Source organism: Colius striatus, chromosome 1 (genome assembly GCF_028858725.1).
Source record: "Colius striatus isolate bColStr4 chromosome 1, bColStr4.1.hap1, whole genome shotgun sequence".
In the NCBI taxonomy this organism is placed as follows: domain Eukaryota; kingdom Metazoa; phylum Chordata; class Aves; order Coliiformes; family Coliidae; genus Colius; species Colius striatus.
This window is the reverse complement of record NC_084759.1, coordinates 171,097,083-171,115,868: the sequence shown is the minus strand read 5'-3', so window position 1 is coordinate 171,115,868 and position 18,786 is coordinate 171,097,083.

The window sequence follows — 18,786 nt, the reverse complement described above, 5'->3', positions numbered from 1 at the left end:
AGCAGAAAATTTTAGTGCATTGCCACAGAATTGACTCCTGCAAATAGTTTGAGCCCAGAGATGATGAAAGAGAGTACTTTATGAAAGGCTGTTGCAGCTTATAAAAGAACTTTTAAGTTCTGCAGCTGTGGAGGAGGTACCACATAATGTGGTACCTACCACGTGTGACTTAAACTGCACCAAGGATGATTCAGGGTGAAAAGTTGAGATTTTTTTTTTAAGAGTAATCAGGCTAAAGCTGTGGAATAGTTAGCCTGGGGTTCAGGCACAGGCTGGGAGATTGCAGGAAACAGGCACATGCACCTCTGCACTTTGGCACACCTGCCTCCTTTGTTAAAGATGTTGGTCCGATGTAAGCCACCAAGAAGCAGTGAGGGGCTTATTCAGAAAGGCAGGACACAAAGCAGCAAATGATTCAATGATGCTGTTCACAAGCATGGTCTGCCAGGCTTACTGCAGATGGGAATGGAAGAATTATTTACATCTGCAATCCTGCTAAGGCCTGTGATTTTCGTGCCGAAAGAGAGCATTGGTCTTGTCTTAAGATCTTTTTCTGTTACTCACAGCGCACCCAGAATGCACCGTACTGCGAGCAGCGCTTTGGAGCGACCGTACTGAAGCAAAGTTTCATAATGCTCAGACTGGCTGAGTGTTTTCAGGGCCTTTGCAATTTTCCATTCCTCACTTGGGAAAGCATAGCTTATAAAATGCTAAATACCCCTTATAAAAAGCAAAGTGTGCTTTACATTGCCTTTCTTTTCTGTATTTGATATTTCCATAAACATACTTCCATCACACTATTTTTATGTGAAACTGCTGCAGTCCCACGGTGACTTGCTTGGGACTGGCTAGACGCTTCCACTCTGCGTGCATGTGCACAGGGGTGAAAGAGCTTTCTGTTCTCCAGGTTCTGGTTTGGACTCTGGTATGGGGAAAGGAAGCTCACTCTCACTGCTGAGGACCCTCTGTGCCTTTTGTCTGCGTTATACATAATTGGTGGCTTTGCTGGAAAAAGCCCATCTGGTGCTCGGAGGTACTTGGGAAAGGTACTTGGAGCGTTGCCAGGATTCTGCTTCTTTCCAGAGGTTTGTTTTTAAATCATTGTGCCAGAGCCCCTTAGTTTGCTACAGTTTTGAGCACAGTGTTCCTAGAGTGACCCTTCTCAATGTCACTGATACGCATCTGTGTATCTTCACATCATCCTGGCCACTGAGGCAGATCTCGGTGGTCTTCTCTTCCTGGACTGCAAAGTCCATGACCTCTGCATGTCTCTGTACAAAATGCTTCAGACAAAACTGCTGTGCTGTTGCTGGAGTGTGGGGTACGTGGTTCCAGGGGTATGTAGTCACCTCTGGGGCCCTGTGGCTGCCTGCCAGCCTTCCAACAAGGAGGGAACCCCTGGACAGCTTGCATTCAGAACAGCCTGGCACACACAGTACAGACACAGAGTGGTGTGGCAAAGCAGGAGGAGCAAAGTTTGACTACATAGGTGCATCTGCATGGCTATTAGCCATTAATTTATCCCCATGTGAACCTTGTTCCCTTAATTTCAAAATAACTGGCCAGTGAAGTTAGAGGGATCATTTTGTACTGTGACCCTGAGGAGTCTCAATGTGAAGAAGTTGAGTTACTGTGAAATTATCCTCACACTCAAAATATGAAAATTTCCACAGGAAATGGAGACAATCTTGTAATTGCAAAGTTCTTCCAAATTGTATTTCAAAATATACAGTATGTAGCTGCAAAACTGTCATGTTCTTCCAGGACAAGAAAATAAACAAACTTGGGGACAGATGTGCCACCTGTTGCTCTAAAATCCCTGATGGTGAATTTTCAGATGCACTGACCAAGGGAAGAGAGTTTATCTTCTTTAGTACTTAGAATTTCGTGAGAAAGGCTCCACCCTTTAGCAAGCAGGTCATCAAGCCAACCTTTCATTATTTCAGGATGAAAAACTTCTCTCATATTCCTTCAGTTTCCTACAGCCCACATCTCTGCCTGACAATACATGTAATCTTTTTCATATTAAATCCCATCTGCATTGTATGTTTTTCCGTTATGCCTCACCACATTGTAACATGATTAGCTCCTTTGGTTTTATTCCTGTGCGTTGTTGATAAGATGTGCCGGGTTAATTTGGGGTTTTGGACTCACCGGAGGTCTCAGATGCAATGAGAAATGAGTTGTGTCTAGGAATCAAGCTATCTGGTGGCACTAGTCCATCAATGTGGGGGGTAGAAGCTTACCTGCCAGGGAGTACAATATGAACATTCACTGCCTGGTCCTTTATTTTAAGCATGGTGAACAGCTCTTGAACAGACATGTTGGTTTGACTGATGCAATTTGGTGAGACATTTTGAATGGGGTCAGGGTGGGTACATTTCCTTTTGAAAACAGGACTACAGCATCAATATGTCTCTGCAGTTAATAGACTAGAGCTGGTAGTTAATAAATTAATACTAGCATTAAAAGTCTTCTTCCAAGGTGTTTGTCCATTTGTGCAAGTCTCATTTTTCAAGGGTGCAATCTGATTTTGACAAGCAGAGTTATTTTGTATTTGAAGGTCAAGATCAAGCTGAAAGCTGTCTTTGCTTATAATCTCACATTTGTTGTTTTAGTAACTGCTGGAGTTTTAAAAAGAGCATTACAGTTTTATTCCATGTGTAAGACTAAATCCTGGGGAAATATAGAGTGTTACACTGACAGCCCAGATATAGGTAATTTTTCCTTTTTTATGGAATAAGGGGGGTTTTGTTTGTTTTTATTTTTTCTCCTTTTTTTTCAACTTAATTAACAATTAATTTAGCAATTTAATTAACAATTTAATAGTTGCACTGCCTCTATTTCAGAAGGTAAAACATCCTTGAATTTGTTTATCTGAGTGAAACATCAAAACATACTCTACTTTGAGTTTTCTATTATTTTTGTTCAGTTTCAGTTTAGCAGTAAGAGCTGCTTGAATTTTGAGTGTGTCATATGGAGTCTGTTTATTAAACACTTAACTACTCCTGTACAAATTCCAATGAGCTTTAATTGTCTCCTCTAGACAGCCTTCATCACCTGTAATGGCTAATCATTCTGTCATCTTAAATCAGTGTGTACTCACGTAAATTAGTTTATCTAAACCTTTGAGCTTATTTTGTCATGAACGCTTTTAATTCTGAACCTTTTTTTTCCCTGACAGTTTGAAAAGGTGAGGTCAGATTTGCTTTTTTCTGATTGCCTAGTACAGTTGGACCCTGGTAAGAGCTCTCACATGTAACAACAGTAATTGTATGCTGTTAAATGGGAAAAAAAATCCAGCATTTAAAATAGCAGTGGCTTTGCAGCTGGTGGTTGGGTCTGCTCTACAGAGACTGAAGAGCTGGATTCAGCTCCAGATGAAGACAGACGCATTTACCTGTCTATAAACTTGTATCTACGACTGTGCTAAGTGCCTAAGTAACCATTACTGCTACTGGAAATAGAGTTGGCATTCAAATGCCTAAACATAAGCGTTCAGTAGCATTTCATGGCCCTCGGGGTATAAACTTCAGTTCCACTCGCTCCTTCAGAAAGGCATCTGGCTTCTGTAAGTCCTTTGTTATATCTATAAAGCCATGCAGATGCCTTGGATACCCTGGAGCATCCGTTTGGACAGGGAACTTCTGGAGAGAGTCCAGCACAGGGCCACCAAGATGATCAGGGCACTGGAGCATCTTTCTTTTTTGAGGAAAGGCTGCAGGAACTGGGGCTGTTTAGTCTAGAGAAGAGGAGATTGAGGAGGGATCTAATTAATGTTTGCAAATATCTAAATGGTGAATGTCAGGAGGTTGGGGCATCCTTTTTTTGTATTCAATGACAGGACACAAAGGGTTAATAGGAAAAAAGCTGAAACACAAGAAGTTCCATTTCAACATGAGGAAAAACCTATTTTACCAAGGGTGATGGTGCCCAGGCACAAGCTGCCCAAGGAAGGTGTGGAGTCTCCTTCTCTGGAGGTTTTCAAGAGCTGCCTGGACACGTTCCTGTGTGACCTGATCTAGGTGGACCTGCTTTAGCCAGGGGGTTTTACTAGATGATCTCTGAAGGTCCCTTCCTACACCTACCATTCTGTGATTCTGTGTTCCTAAGAAACACCGAATGCCAAAGATTAAGTAGTGGCATCCTGAATATATAGAAAATTACACCAACGTAGATAAACATTGCTTGGGAAATGAGCTTGGAAGACTGATCATAGTTACAAATAATTAACAATTACTGATATTGATTGCCAGCCTGCAGTCAGCCCTTTCCACAGTTGTGGAGCACTGTCTGTGAGCAGAAGGGGATTGTGAGGCAATCTGACAGCTTCAGCTCACTGTGCCAGCTTCAGTGTACAGCTGGGGTGGGAATAACACCACTGAGATGCAGGCACAACAAGGGCAGAAAAGGAGAAGGAGGAGACAGCAAAAAATACGGTTATCTCTGTGAAAGAGAAGGCGTGTGGCTAGAGGTTCACCCATAAAAACCAGGTTGGCAAACCTCCTTTGACGGAAAGACAATCCCTGTCTCTGCTAGGACAGCTTTATCAGTGCAGAAGTACCTACACAGAGTATGGCCTTCACTATTCTAAGTGCATACTGGTGCTTAGGAGAACTGGGAGGAGACAAAGGCACAGCTTGCCCTCAGGCACAGCCTGCACCAGGTTTTGTCTGGAGTGGCTTCATAAGACACAAGGCATCCCTGAAGGTCCTTCATCTCCTCAAGCTATTGTCACACGCAGGTTGACCTCAAAGCACAGACCCCTACTTGCAACTCCTGCGATATTCAACATCTTTCACCATCTTTAGGCAAAATTGCAAAGGGCACCATAGGAGTTTTGAGCCATGAAGTGTTGTTACCCATCAAGCAGCCCTTAGTTTTCACACTCATTTTTTGTTTTCCACAGCTGAGTGGCTTTCAAGACACTTGCTGGAACTTCACAGTACTGAAAACTATGGAGAGAAGCACAAAGTGATGGGTTTGTTCTGGTGCTGATGAAACAGAACTGTTGTCAGCCATATCCAGGCTCCTCGGGAAGTGGATCAGCAGCAAATCCTTTGTTTATTCACAGTGTTAATTATTTAGTTGCGTGAAGCAGGCCAGCATTACGTCTCAGGATATATGTGCCAGATATACGGTTACTGCTCATTTTGCATGAGGCAGAAACAAAGCTTGTGCCTCCAGATATAGCAAAATGCTTCCAAATTGCTTCAAGGTGCCTTTCTGGAACATCAGTCAGAAAAGAGTAGTACAGATCCCTAAATACCACACTTGGTCCAGCAAAGAAGAGAGTCAAAGACAGATCACCTCAGTGTTTCCTAATGTTAATTAATATTTAAATACAATTTTTAAGAACATTAGTCTGTTTTGTGAAATCTTGACATTCTCAGATGCTAGCAGGAAGAAGAGTGGCTTATTAGTTAGCTGGAGGTTTGAATAATCACTATTGAATTTTTAGCTAGGTGTTCCTTTTAAAATTTTGCTTTTCAATGATGTACCTGAGAAATATTATTCATTGTCACATGGTACCTTCATAAAGATTGTGGGCTGTACAATCAAGTTTGTTGAATTCAGCATTTTTTCAACACTCTTCTCTGCATCATTCCCATTTTTCCTGTAGAAGATGTTGCTTGGACAAACCTTATCTCCTGTGAAAAACTGCTCAGGGTTTTTTGAAAGTGGCATTAGGGTGAGATTTTTTTCCAATGCTTTTGGGATTGAGATGTATTAATGCCAAGTGTTAATGCTGTGACTTAAAAAGCAGGGCAACATGCCTGCAGCAACAAAGCAACTCAGCAGCCCATATTCATTTTAAAATAATGAAATATGTATTTCACTGTATGTCCACTCTGCAGGTTTTGCCTAGAAGAACTGCTATTAGCAGCATTGCCTCTACCAAACACATGTTGTCCATTTTAGTAAAAATCCAGTCTCTACTAAGAGGTGACCAGGCTAGAGAGTGGATTTACACTCCGCTGTAATCTGTAATCTCTTTGGTGGCTGTCAGCCTGTTACTACTTGGGATCAAGGTGTCCACAACAACCAACTTCAGGACATGTGCTGCGTTAGTGGGCTGTAGCATGTAGGTCCTGTCTCGTTCTTGCAAAAAGGTCATCTCCTAAATACCAGCTGTGCTTGAGCTCTCTCCTTCCTAAAAGGGAGGCATCTAAACAAGGGGAAGGGGGAAGTCCACGTTGAGACATACCCTATGTGTCTTTTGTTTTTCAGGAAAGCATAAGCATACCAAACTGATAGGTCAAGTACACTAATTCAATTCAAGGGGAGATATTTTTGACAGCAGTGTTTGATTTTTAAGCCTGTTTCAGAAGTGGTTCATACTGATCATGCAGGAAAGCAGCCAGAATTATGTAGTAGTGGTAGTTAAGTAGTAGTAGCTAAGACATGAAGTGATCCAGATACATTTCTACTGTAAATCTCTAAACTTGGCCTACTGTCATCTGTATGTGATCTTACTGACCATTCTGTAAGTAGGCATCATTTTAAGCACGTCTGCATTATATTACGTCCTAACCAACAAGTGTTGGTTTTTAGAGATCTTTGGCTGAAAAAACCCAGATTTTAAAATGACTGTAGAAGATGATTGTCTCCCTATCTTAATGATTAAGCCATTAATGTGATTGATTTGTTAAATCTAATACTTGGTGTTAGACATCTAATCTAATTAGAAATCTAATATCTCTGCTAAAATATTAAACATGTTCATGAATGCCTGCCAACAAAATAATTGTAATTGCAAGTGAACCTTCTTAATGCTGCTTTTTTGATTCCTGGCCAAAAGAAAGAATTGTTTGCAACTGTTGTGCAGTTACTTTAAAGCAGTATGTGTGAAGTTATAAGCGTGTTTCAGGTGTTACCACTTTTCCTTTAACTGAAAATCACTGCAGGGACAGGGTTTTGCTTAATCATCTCTCTAACAATGAAGAAGTGATCTGCCAGCTGGCTTGTGAAGCATCACTTCTGAGGTATGTTCTAAGGACCAGATCTCAGTCTGAAGACTTCTATACAATATTGTGGGGCTAGAGTGTCTGATTTTCTATGGCTGTGACACAAGTCATTCCAGGCAAAAATGCCAAAAAAGGTCACAAACCCAGAATAAGCTCCTCTAGCAAATTAAAAAAAAAAAGAAAAAGCTTTTTATGCTACAAAAATTAAATCTTCCCAAAAAGTCAGACTCAACTGCTCTCTACCATGCCTCTGCATTCATTCCTTACAGACTAGCAGACTCCATGCAAGCAAATCTGTCAGTGTGGACTTTTAAATCCTGGGGCTGCCAAGGCAGACTCTGAATTTCTCAGGTCAGTGGAGAGTTTCTCTGTATGTAGGAGGTTTCCTTGCCTAGCACCTGCTCTCATTGCATCAGAGCAGGGGGATTGCACCTCTGTTGGTAGGTCTGGGACTGCCTTAAACTGCTTGGGTTTTAAAGCACTTTGCAATAGATGCCTAAACAGCTTGTTATGAAGATCCGTGTAGTTTTTCTGAGTGTGGAATAGGACAGTGTTTGAGATTACTTGAGCCAGAAGTGTATCTCAGATAGGTGAGATTACAGTCCCTCTTAAAAAAAGCCTTTCATTGCCAATGTTAAATAGTAATTTTATCAGAGTTTGCATGAATTTGGGGCTGATTCATGGCTTTCGTGACTCCTAAACTGGTTCCCTTGTTTGATCTTTATACAATTATTTGTTTACAGCTGCATGTTAAACTAGGTTAGAAGGAATGAGGATGGAAAGTGCAGTAGCTCATCCTGAAGAGCTTCAGGAGTAAACATTTCTAAAGATACATTTTAACAGACAAACATATTTTGGTGCAACTCCATTCCTTATAACTTCACCTATAGGTCATAATCAATATGATCTGATCGCTGAAGGGGCTGCTCTATGGGCACACAGGGATTGATGGCAAGAAGAGGGTACTGCCTTTTTGGGTGGCAATCTGCATTCCATCAGCTTAAGCTAATTACAAAATCACGGTTTTAGTTAATACCTGGCCCATCTATTTATTTTGTGGATATCACGTTCAAGTGTTATTCAAAACAACAAAAAATCTTTCAGTAGCATTTAGGCTTAGGACAGCATCAATAACTTTTCCCATGCAGCAGGATTGGAGCTCTGTTACACACCAGATACTAGTGTAAGGGTGTGTGGCTCAAAGTATATAGCAGAACCAGCTGGTTCCCAGCCACACGCTGTGGCTGGTATTTCATTTGAGCTTCTTAGGTTTTCTGCCCAGAGGTGGAAATGCACATCTAAATTAAGAATACTTTGAAAATTGCTGTGTCCTACCTGTCAGTGTATGTCCTGCGTGGAGTGAATCACAGATGTTAGGCATTATCTAAATTGTGAATTCCCCCTTAAACTTGCTCCAAAATCATGTTGCTTTTCTCTTCATATTCCTGTGAAATTTGCACGTTGCTGAGAGCTTGCACTGCTATGGTTATCAGGAAGTATTTAGGAGGTGGTTGAATGTGTCAATCCTGTCAGGTATTATTTGGAGAAAGAAAACTCCTCTTCCATCTGAAATACACATCTGGAACAATTTTAAATGGGTATCATTTTATTGAAGAGCGAAGGGGAACAAAAGTGTCTGACCTCATGATGGTTTTGTCTTTTTAATACAAAAATGAAGTATATTTTGCAATGCTGGAAAACGTTACTTAAATTAAGTTTGTGTTAATGGCATTTTAAGACAATATGAGAAAACCTTGTTGTGTCTGCCAGGCACTCCAGAAATACAGTACCTGCATAAACCACCCCAAATATTCTGTATGGGGCTTTTTTCAGAGAAATATATAGAAGCAGAGCTTCAAGCATGTACGCACACCATTCAGGGGATCAGTTGTATGGGTGGTTATGATGACCTGTCTGCTTGTAGACAAGAGCTTTCCAGAGGCACATTGATAGCATGTGCATTTTTTTAACTAACGTTTTTAATTGGCTATGCCATGCTGAATTTTGTAGGGGAATCAATACGCTAAGGTATGCTACAAAATTTGAATAATGTGCTGATAAAAATACATGGACATCAGTTCTTTTTTTCTTTTAGGGAACAATTAGTGTAGCATGCATTCCTCAATGTTGTCTTTAAGGTAAAAAAAATACTTAAGTATGCTTTGACTGACAGTTTATAGCAGCACTGATGTGGGAAAAGATGCTTTTCGGCAGCCCCACATATAATTATAATTCTTATTGAAATTCTTTCTGTAAATAGGTTGATGCTGGGAATATAGTTTGAGAAGCTCCCATGCTTTCCTGAAATTTATTCTTCCCATGATGGCAATTAATTAAAAAATTCATGTTAAGTGCCTTCTGGTTCTCAGAATACAAATGCAGGTTTTTCCTTCAGAGGCTTCCTGTCATTCTGCCTCTGTGAAGTTATTTACTTCTATACAGAATAGAAAGCAAATATAAAATTGCTGCATTTTTGTAATTTTATAGATGTTTTAATTCATCAACAATCTAACAATATGTAGATACCATTTATGGTATCATTGATGGTATTTCTAAGCACAGGCTAACTTTAGCACAGTTTTATTTTGGCCATGAAAATGTAGCTTCATCCCTTAGATTACATCAGCGTAAGCACCAGATGTGTACCACACAAGGAGAAAGCTTTTACTGTAGTCAGTGAAAAGTAACACTGTATTTTTCTGTGACATGAGTGTCTTTTGTATGAAAACCTCTTGATAAAACCCCAATCGGGTTTCTGACAATACAGAAATTGGGTTAATGTATCAAAATACATATTGCTTTCAAACACAAAGTGGTTTTAAATTAATATTTTTTAAATTACTTCAATTCTAAACAGAAAAATTAGTTTCCTGATAAGTCCATTACCAACTCAGCAGATTCACACTTGTTACACAGATGAAAAAGTAGACTATTACAAGTCATTGTGAAGTATCGTGGATCCACACCCAAAGAACATACATTACCCACTGTACCTCTAACAACATGAAAAAATGAACAGCAATATGCTATTTTGTTGACATTACTGTATTATTTAGCATTTTGTTCTTTCTAAAAATGCATTACCACTTTATTATCATTATTATTTGCTTTTGTTTTAAACCTTATTTTGTTCTTTGGAGAGACTGAAGAAGTGGAGAGAGTGAAGAACTCCAAAATGTGAAGAATACAAATGAGGCTTAAATTTTCTCATAAATCTCCAGCTATGTTTCTTTAGGTGATGAGTCTCCGGGGCCTGTCAGCAGTTCTGGTTCTCAATCACAGCTTCACTGCTCTGAGTTGCAGTATCTGGAGGGAAAAATCCCCTGCAAGAGAGTCTCTCTCTTCTCTCTGCCTCGTAGTCCCAAAAAAACAGCATCCTTGTACCACTTTCTTTTAATTCTGTGGACATAGCAGTGATAAGAGTTTAATAGGTTGACAAAAAGGGGAAAGGAACCACAAAACTGTTATAATTCTACAAATGGTTGACAAATAATGCTCAACTCTCTATGAAAAACCTTGCACCCTCTTATCAGCTTAAACCGGTCAGAGATAAAACAGAAAACTTCAGTGAAAACTTGCAGGTTGGTAAGGAAAAGTTCTTTGAATGAGGAGATACTCAGAGTAAAAAAAAAACGCTATTAATTTTTTTAAGTGTAGGGTAGAAATAGTGCTGCTGTATGAAAACAAGGTTGTCTGCCTTACTAAGATCTTGCCCAGTATTATCTTTTCAGCTGAAACAGTCTTAACTTTTATAGGCAATATATGTTGCACATGAATAAGTGAGATCTTCCACAGAACAAAGATAGTAGTAAAGATAGTAATGAGGTATTCTATTATTTCTGGCAGTGTTTTTGAGCTACACTAGCTTTGAGACTATTAACTGTGCAATTTCAAAGATTTCACATGGAAACATTGGACTGTATCTAACAGTGGGTTATAGCAACGTAGTCCAGAGTGTGGGAAAAATAGTACAAATATAAATATCAGAAATTATTTTCAAATAAGGCTGCATTCTGGTTTAATATTGACAGTTGCATGTTTTAGTAGTGTGTATTCTTTCAAAACTTTAATATTTTTTTCACAATTTCATTCACAAATCATATGGTTTTGCTAGTTTTCTTTATTTGCCAGTGCTTAAGAGTACTGAAGCCCAGAGACCGACCTTGCTTGTGATTCAAAGTATGTTCAGGAGCAGCTTGAACATCTTGGAAACTGCATGTTTCAGCGTTAGTGTTTGAAACTTCCTCGTTATATTGAGGTTTGATTTTAGTATGCTTTAAATAACAGCAGTTTTCCTGCAGGTTTGGCTGAAAAGAAACATGAGCAATGCAAATAATATAGGTTTTCTGAATGTTGGGGTGAGTATCTTTAGTGATAAATACAAATCAGTAAGGAGACTTTGAACTTACTCTGTACTGATGGGGGCTGAGATAACTAAGCAGGAATAAGCAGAGATGTGCCTTCATATTCCACGTGCATGTGCACGGGTGAGGGTAGAAGCCATCTCTTTGAGCTAGCAGGCCAGGCAAGTGGTGCTGTGGGTAATCTAAGTCTTTTAAGTGTTAATTTTATCCATGTCTATTTGGATGTGGGTCTTTGAAGGATGCTGGGTGATTTTAATAGAGGGAAAATTTAAACTAAATTACTTGAAATTTCACTCCGTGGGATAAATGTTGAATAGAACAAAAGAAGAAGGGAAAATTAAGTTGCCTTTTGCTGCCAAGAATGTTACAAATAACTCATTGGCTAGTGGTATTGAGACATCAACGGTGCTAAAAAGTATCTGTAAGTGATGTTATTTAATTTTTGTACATAGTACCTAAAATATGTAATAATTTTCTTGGGTTTTGTTTTGGGATGTTGTAGTTTTACAGTGGTGAGTGAGAATCCAAACTCCCTCCCACTGAAACTGAAGAGGCACAGGCTTTTTGTGTGCTTGTTTTTGAGGGAACTTGCTATTAGTTAGATTTCTGCAAAAGATGGTTTAATTAAAATATAATTGCAGAAGAAATTGTACTACTTGGTCCCACCAAGTGCAGCTTATTCCCACTCATTATGGACAGGAGTGTGAACTGGATCTCTCAACAGCTGTCCTGGCAACATTCCCAACGCAAGAGTGCTCCTGGGACCTTGTGCCTGTCTACAAGCAAAGGAAAAGGAAAAAAGTCTTTGATATCTACCCTGGCATATGTTTATTCTTACCTTGTATTCTGGCAAACACATCACTTCTCCCACGTTCCCCTGTGGCCTAAGCATTGGATGTAAGCAAAGTAAATGACTTTGCATGTTCCCGTTATGATAGCAGAGTTGCATCCCATATTAACACATCTTAAGAACATCTGTGCACTGTAACTCCCATACTGATTATATATGTTTCCTGGCTAATATATAGGCAAAATATATGAAGAAACAGTGGAAACTTGTTCATTCAGAAAGTGAAGCTTTGCAGTTGTGAGTTGATTTTATGTTTTAGCTTTTCCTTTTCACATTAACTTCTTGCCAAGCTGCATGTAAACCTCCTTTGTCTAGAAAACACAGTCTTTTCAAGAGCAATATATACCAGGGGTTAGCCGAAACCGGTCTTAACAGTGCTATTCTCTGGCTTCATGCCTATGGAAGTGGTTAATGGTTGGAATTCATGTCACAGGACACATAATAATTTGTTAGCAGAAACTGGATTCAGTCACAGCACAGGCATTTTTCTCTTCCTGTCATTATATTTTCTGAGGACTTACTTATTTCCTGCAGTCTCAGCCCATGTGAAGAAGAGAATGATAAAATTTCTGCATAATTTTTCTGAGAATACATTTATACTCCAGATGACCTTTGGAGTCAATTTGAACTATTAGATTTTCCCACATATTTATAGCTCTGGCCATGCATCTTTGCCAACAAATCTTACAGGCTTTATCTACCAAATATTTATTTATGGTAAAAAAGACCCTATTTCCACTTGAAACACTGTTGAAAAAGTTCAAAGCCATTACGTTTGAAGTTAAGCTTTCATTTATAGTCTTATCTTTTCTGTATTGTCATCAGACAATGTTACATTGAAATTCATAACACATTTGCCTAAGATGACTCTTTGCTTCTTTTAATGCCTCCTGAGACCATGCTGGCATATATCAAATACTGGTCCTTTTCTTGCTACTGAGCAATCAAGGTTTCAAAAGCTAGCTTATGCCTAGGTTTCTTCATCCAAGCATATTTGAACTGGATGGATATTTCTCAGGGAATAGATTACTCTGCTTTATATTAGGGAAAAAATAATGTGGAAATCTTAATTTACAAATGAACACTGACAATTGCATCTTGTGTCAGACTTTATAAAAACATTTGCTCAGACTATACAAGGTATCCTGTTGTTGACTACATTAAAATATATTCCCAAAGAAAAAAACCACATTTGATGGAGAATTTGATCTGGCTTTGGGATCTTCTGCTTTCATGTGTGACTACACAGTGCTTTGTACATCTTGCCACACCTTGGGATACCAGGGCTGTTATGTTACTTCCATCCTGACCAATATCCATGTAAGCTGGTGTAGCAGATTTGTGTGGCCAGGTTTTGGTAGTGAGTGGCTAAAGGAGTGTCTTCTATGAAAAAGCTGCTAGGAGCTTCCCTTATATCTGACAGAGCCAGTGGCAGTTGTATCTAAGATGGACCCACTGATGACCAACGCTGAGCCAATTAGCGATGGAGGTAATGCCTCTGTGATTAACATATTTGAGAAGAGTAAGAAGTTGCTGTGCAGGTACTGCAACAGCAGCAGCAGAAGGGAGTGAGAATGTGAGAAGAACCTCTCCACAGACAACAAGTTCAGAGAAGAAGGAGACGCTCCAAGCACCAGAGCAGAGATTCCTCCACAGTCCTTGTGCAGCCCATGGTGAGGCCCTGCCCCTGCAGCTATGGAGGCCATGGGGGAGCAGAGATCCACCTGCAGCCCAAGGAGGACCCCATCCTGGAACAGGTGGATGCCAGAAGGAAACTGTGACCCCATAGGAAGCCTGCACTGGAGCAGACTCCTGGCATGACCTGAAAAGCCATGGACAGAGAGGAGCCTGTGCTGGAGCAAGTTTTCTGTCAGGACTTGTGAACCAGTGGGGGACTCACACTGAAACAATTTATTCCTGAAAGACTTTTCCCCCATGGATTAAATCTATGCTGGAGTGGTTCATGAAGAACAGTAGCCTGTGAGAAGGACCCACATTGAAGGAAATCATGGATTGTGTTCCATGGGAGGGACCCCACACTGTACCAGGGGAAGTGTGAGGAGTCCTCCTCCTGAGAGGAAGCAGCTGCAGAGGCCATCTGTGAGGAACTGACCACAATCACCATGTCCCCCTGAGCTGCTGAGCAGGAAGAGGTAGAAACTCAAGAAGAATGGAGGTGTGGGAGAGTTGTTTTAAGATTCAGGTTTTACTTCATATTTCCTTGCTCAGTTTTGATTGTTAAGAAATCAAACCAATTCTCCTCACTTTTAATCTGTTTTGCCCATGATGGTAAGTGATGTCTCCCTGTCCTTATATCAACTCTCAAGCCTCTCATATTTTGTCTCCCCTTTCCAGATGAGGAGGATAAATGATAGAAGGGCTTTGGTGAACACCTGGCACCCAGCCAGAGTTAAACCACCACAGCTGTCTCCCAGTAGATATCCCCAAATGATGCTTCTGAAGAAACCTGGAGCATGGAGAAAGAACACTTGTGTACGATTGAGCAGAGGCCTACATGGAGCAATATCTGTGTGTAAAGAGTCTGGGGCAGACTGTGCTGGACAATACAGCTCTGATGCTGGCACGAGGCATGGAAGAAGCGCTGCTTTCCAAAGAGTTACATGAACTCATGGTTTCCTTGAGCAATGACCGTGAAAGTCCGTTCAGGCCCCAATTCACCGGTGCCATGAAGAATGGTTTCTTTTTAAACATAGCTTTAAATCTGGTCTCAAAATATACATTTAAGTGCTTTGCTGAACTGGGGATTAAGTGAAACACCTGTGTTATCTAATAGGCTGGGCATCTCAGCATTGAAGAGGGTCAAACGGGAGATCATTTATCCTAATTACTGTGATGTAAGAGGAGCAGCGGAGGGTAGGCAGGCAAAAAGTTCTTTAATCTTGCCATGCAAGAACAAAAGCATTTTCAGCACCCTTTCAAGATGTGTGATGGCACATAATCTCACACATCTCTGTCAATCCTTTTTATAAGTGCATTGAAAATGGATTTGCCCTGTCAACATCAGTTGAGAAACCCTTGTTGCCAATAATTGAAACCTGCAATAGCAATAGATTTTTCCTAAGATTAAATGGACTTTGAAAGCCCCCAGTACAACTCAATGTAAGACACTCTCTGTCAGGGCTGGTGTTCATACCAACCCAATCTCTTCAATGTCTGTTCTAAGCATTTCTTTTCTGTGAGGGCAAGAAAAGAAAGCATTGGGAGTCTTGCTACTGCAAATACTTTTTCATCAGTAGTGTCATTATTTTGTACTGAAAAAGCATAATATAAACCTCAGCCCCTCTGAAAACACTGCAAGATTATTTCTTAATTTGATAACAAAACCCTACTGTGTGTCATTTAATGAAGAAAACCAAATTGGACCATTCAAGGTGGAGAGAATGTACAGTAGACTGTGTATCGAAGCCCTTCACTGAATATCCAATCTAAATTCAAAACCAGAAGGGTAGCAATTATCATATGGTGGGATTTTTTAAGATTGTCAGCTACTGCCATGCTTTCTGAAGTAGATTTTGTTTTTCTTATATAGGGTAACTACTTAATGTCTCTGATTTTACAGTGCCAGTCTCTACTGCAGGAAAAATGACTGAATATTACTAGGAGTACACGATGCTTTTCAGTATTTGCATACTATCCAGGTCTGCACTGTTCCATGTACCAGAATAGCAAGGTATGTCATGGAAATGACATTTTCCTACATGCTGCATAGTATGCATGGCATATGTATTTACAAAGCAAACGCTCTATAGAGCATAACTGTTTAGTTCTGTTGAAAAGTTATGCTTTTCAAAAGTTTGGGTAATATATAAATAATTTATTTAGTGTTGCCCAGTTGCCTAGGTATATGAAGAGGTTTCAGCAGAAGGAAAGGCATTAAAGTGACCTGACGCTGCATCAGGGGACTCTATTTCAGCTCAGCTGAGGCTGCGAGTCCCTCTCCTTGTTGTGGTGTAGGTGAGACCCCATCTCCATCCCCAACCCTGCCTGGCTGCAGACCCTGTTGACCCAGACTCTGACCTGCAGACTGACTTTCTAGCTTGATGTCAGACCTGTTGGGTAATAACAAACACATCTGGCAGTGCAACTGGGGGATGCCCCTGCCTGTCCTCCATCCTGCCCTGCTCCCTTGCTGGGCTGGTGGGATGGGCCCTAGCCTGCTCCCCCTCAGGACAATCCCCTATGGGGCTCCCCATGGTTCCTGGTCTTGTGCATTGAGTGGAAGTGCTCAGTCCTTCCCTAAACATCATACAGGTGAAACCTTGATCCTCCTCAAATTTTTGTTGAGTTCGGTGAACCTGTGAGTGGGAGTCATGGTACCTCTGCAGAAGAGTCATTGTAAAAGAAGAGGTTGAATGTGTCAATTTAAACCATGTCAAAACTGCATGGTTATTCCCAATTATATGAATGAAAAAAAATGGGATAGAGTTCATGGTAATCCATTCTATCTACTCCATATAATGCAATTCCAGATGGCTGTGTTTTACAGGAACTAATATACAAAGGCTGTCTTTTTGCATGAGCCCAAGTACGTGGAATTTAAGGTCTAAAAAGAATTTGGTTGTGGAAGTTATGAACAGCTGAAGAGAGAATTTAGAATGGAAGCAACTATTACATTAGCCACGCACTACTACTAACAAATACTGAACAGTGTGGTCAGGCACTGACCCAGTGTATACTTATTTTAAGTGTCTGCTCAACTGTAAAAATTTAAGGAATCCCGCTGAAAATGATATACTTTGTCAGCTTGTTCTTCCAGGATATACATAAATGGGATTGCTTCACTGGAGCTATAATACGTGATAAAACATTACTGTCATAAACAGGAAAAATGTGATACATTAGGAAAATGTAAGTATTGAATTTGCTTTGCCTGATTTTTCACCCTCCTTCCCTCCCTTCTCGCTCCCTTCCCTCCTTTTCTCATGTGTAAGTTATATATACATCTATATATAATTGCAGTACAAATAGACATTTAGATGACCATAATCAACCAAAGTTGACAGATTTTGATGTGTCATATCTGAGATCCCAGATTGTGGTACTTCAGATTTGCACTGAAAGTATGGATACGAATAAGTTCTGGGGTTAGATGCCAGAGGAGTTCTTAAAATAAGGGCAAACTCTGTAAAATTATGCCTACAGCTATGGAATAGCAGGTATCAACTTCTGTAAAGCAGTAACATATATTTTTTTCTAAATTACCTGATTGAGAGAGGGGATGATCTTACTCTTTTAGTATTATTTGATTTAATGTTTAATATCGTGCAACGATTTTATAGTTCTAAGGAATTTAAGCAATGAAGAATAAAATAGTTTGCTAAAAAAAGATAGCCATTACAATATATTTAATAGCTCTAGTTGATTATTCATGGTTTATTAATATTTTACTATCTAAAAAACCACCATAACTCTATTTTATACTAATTTAGGAGATAATGGAAGTTTTGACAGGCTTTGAAGCAGAGAGTGTAAAACACTGTGTTGGTGAGTCTCGTTTCAAAAACAGCATGCTACATTTCCAAGAGTCCTGTTTTTAAATGTAACTATGGTATACTTTTTCTAGCCAGAAAGATATGATGGTGAGCAAGATGGAGAAAAGTAGCCTTGATTCAGGCCTTGCAAATGCTTGGTCTTGTATGTCAATGTACATCATGTGCAAAGCTGAGGTCCACAGTGGGAGAAGTTTGTATGAGATAATAACTTTTAGGATTAAAATGGTATTTTGCAATGTTATTATTTACAGTAAGAGAAAGCCAAGAAGAGGATCAAAAGCTGGGTACAAATGACAGCGTGATCTTTACCAATTAAAATCAGATACCAACAGAAAAGATGGAAATATAATCATATATATAAAATTAAATAATTTTAAAAATAAGATTACTGGTCTTTTAAAAACCTCCAACATTTCTTTTCCCCAGCTGCATCTCTGCCACTTGCTGTATCAGGACTATATGGATTCAAGCAACAGTGTTGCTAACACGCTACTCAACACAGATGTCTGTGTGTGGAATGGCTAGAGCTCCCAGCCATGCGTCTGAAGCATTGCATGTGGACCTCAGCCTATGCAAGAGCTGCTCATTATTCTGGTTTTAAAGGTTGCTAGCACAGTAATGGTGGAATGCCTTTGCTTGAGCACTTTGCAATTCTTAATTTATATTAGGACAAGGTAGAAGTAGCTAAGAATATTTTTGCACGTGTAGACAGATCTCTCGTATTCAGTGATCTATGAAGACACAACTGGTGTTAAGGATCATCAGATCACATGGTAATTCAGGCTGACAGGGACCTCAGGATGTCCCTAGTCCTACCTTCTGTTTACATCAAGCTCAACTGAGATCAGGCCAGGGCCAGATTACTCAGGGCTTTGTCTAAACTGGTTTTGAAAACCTCCAAGGGTGACAACTGCACAGCCTCTCTGGGCAACCTTAGCCCTGCCCAACTGTCTGTCATATATGGTTTTCCATATAGCCAGTGAGAAACTCTGCTTTCAACTTATGCCCATTGTCTTTCACTGCAGGGAAAAGCTTGCCCCTCTCTTCTTGATAACCTCTTTGTAGGTGCTGGAAAGCTGCAATATGGTCCC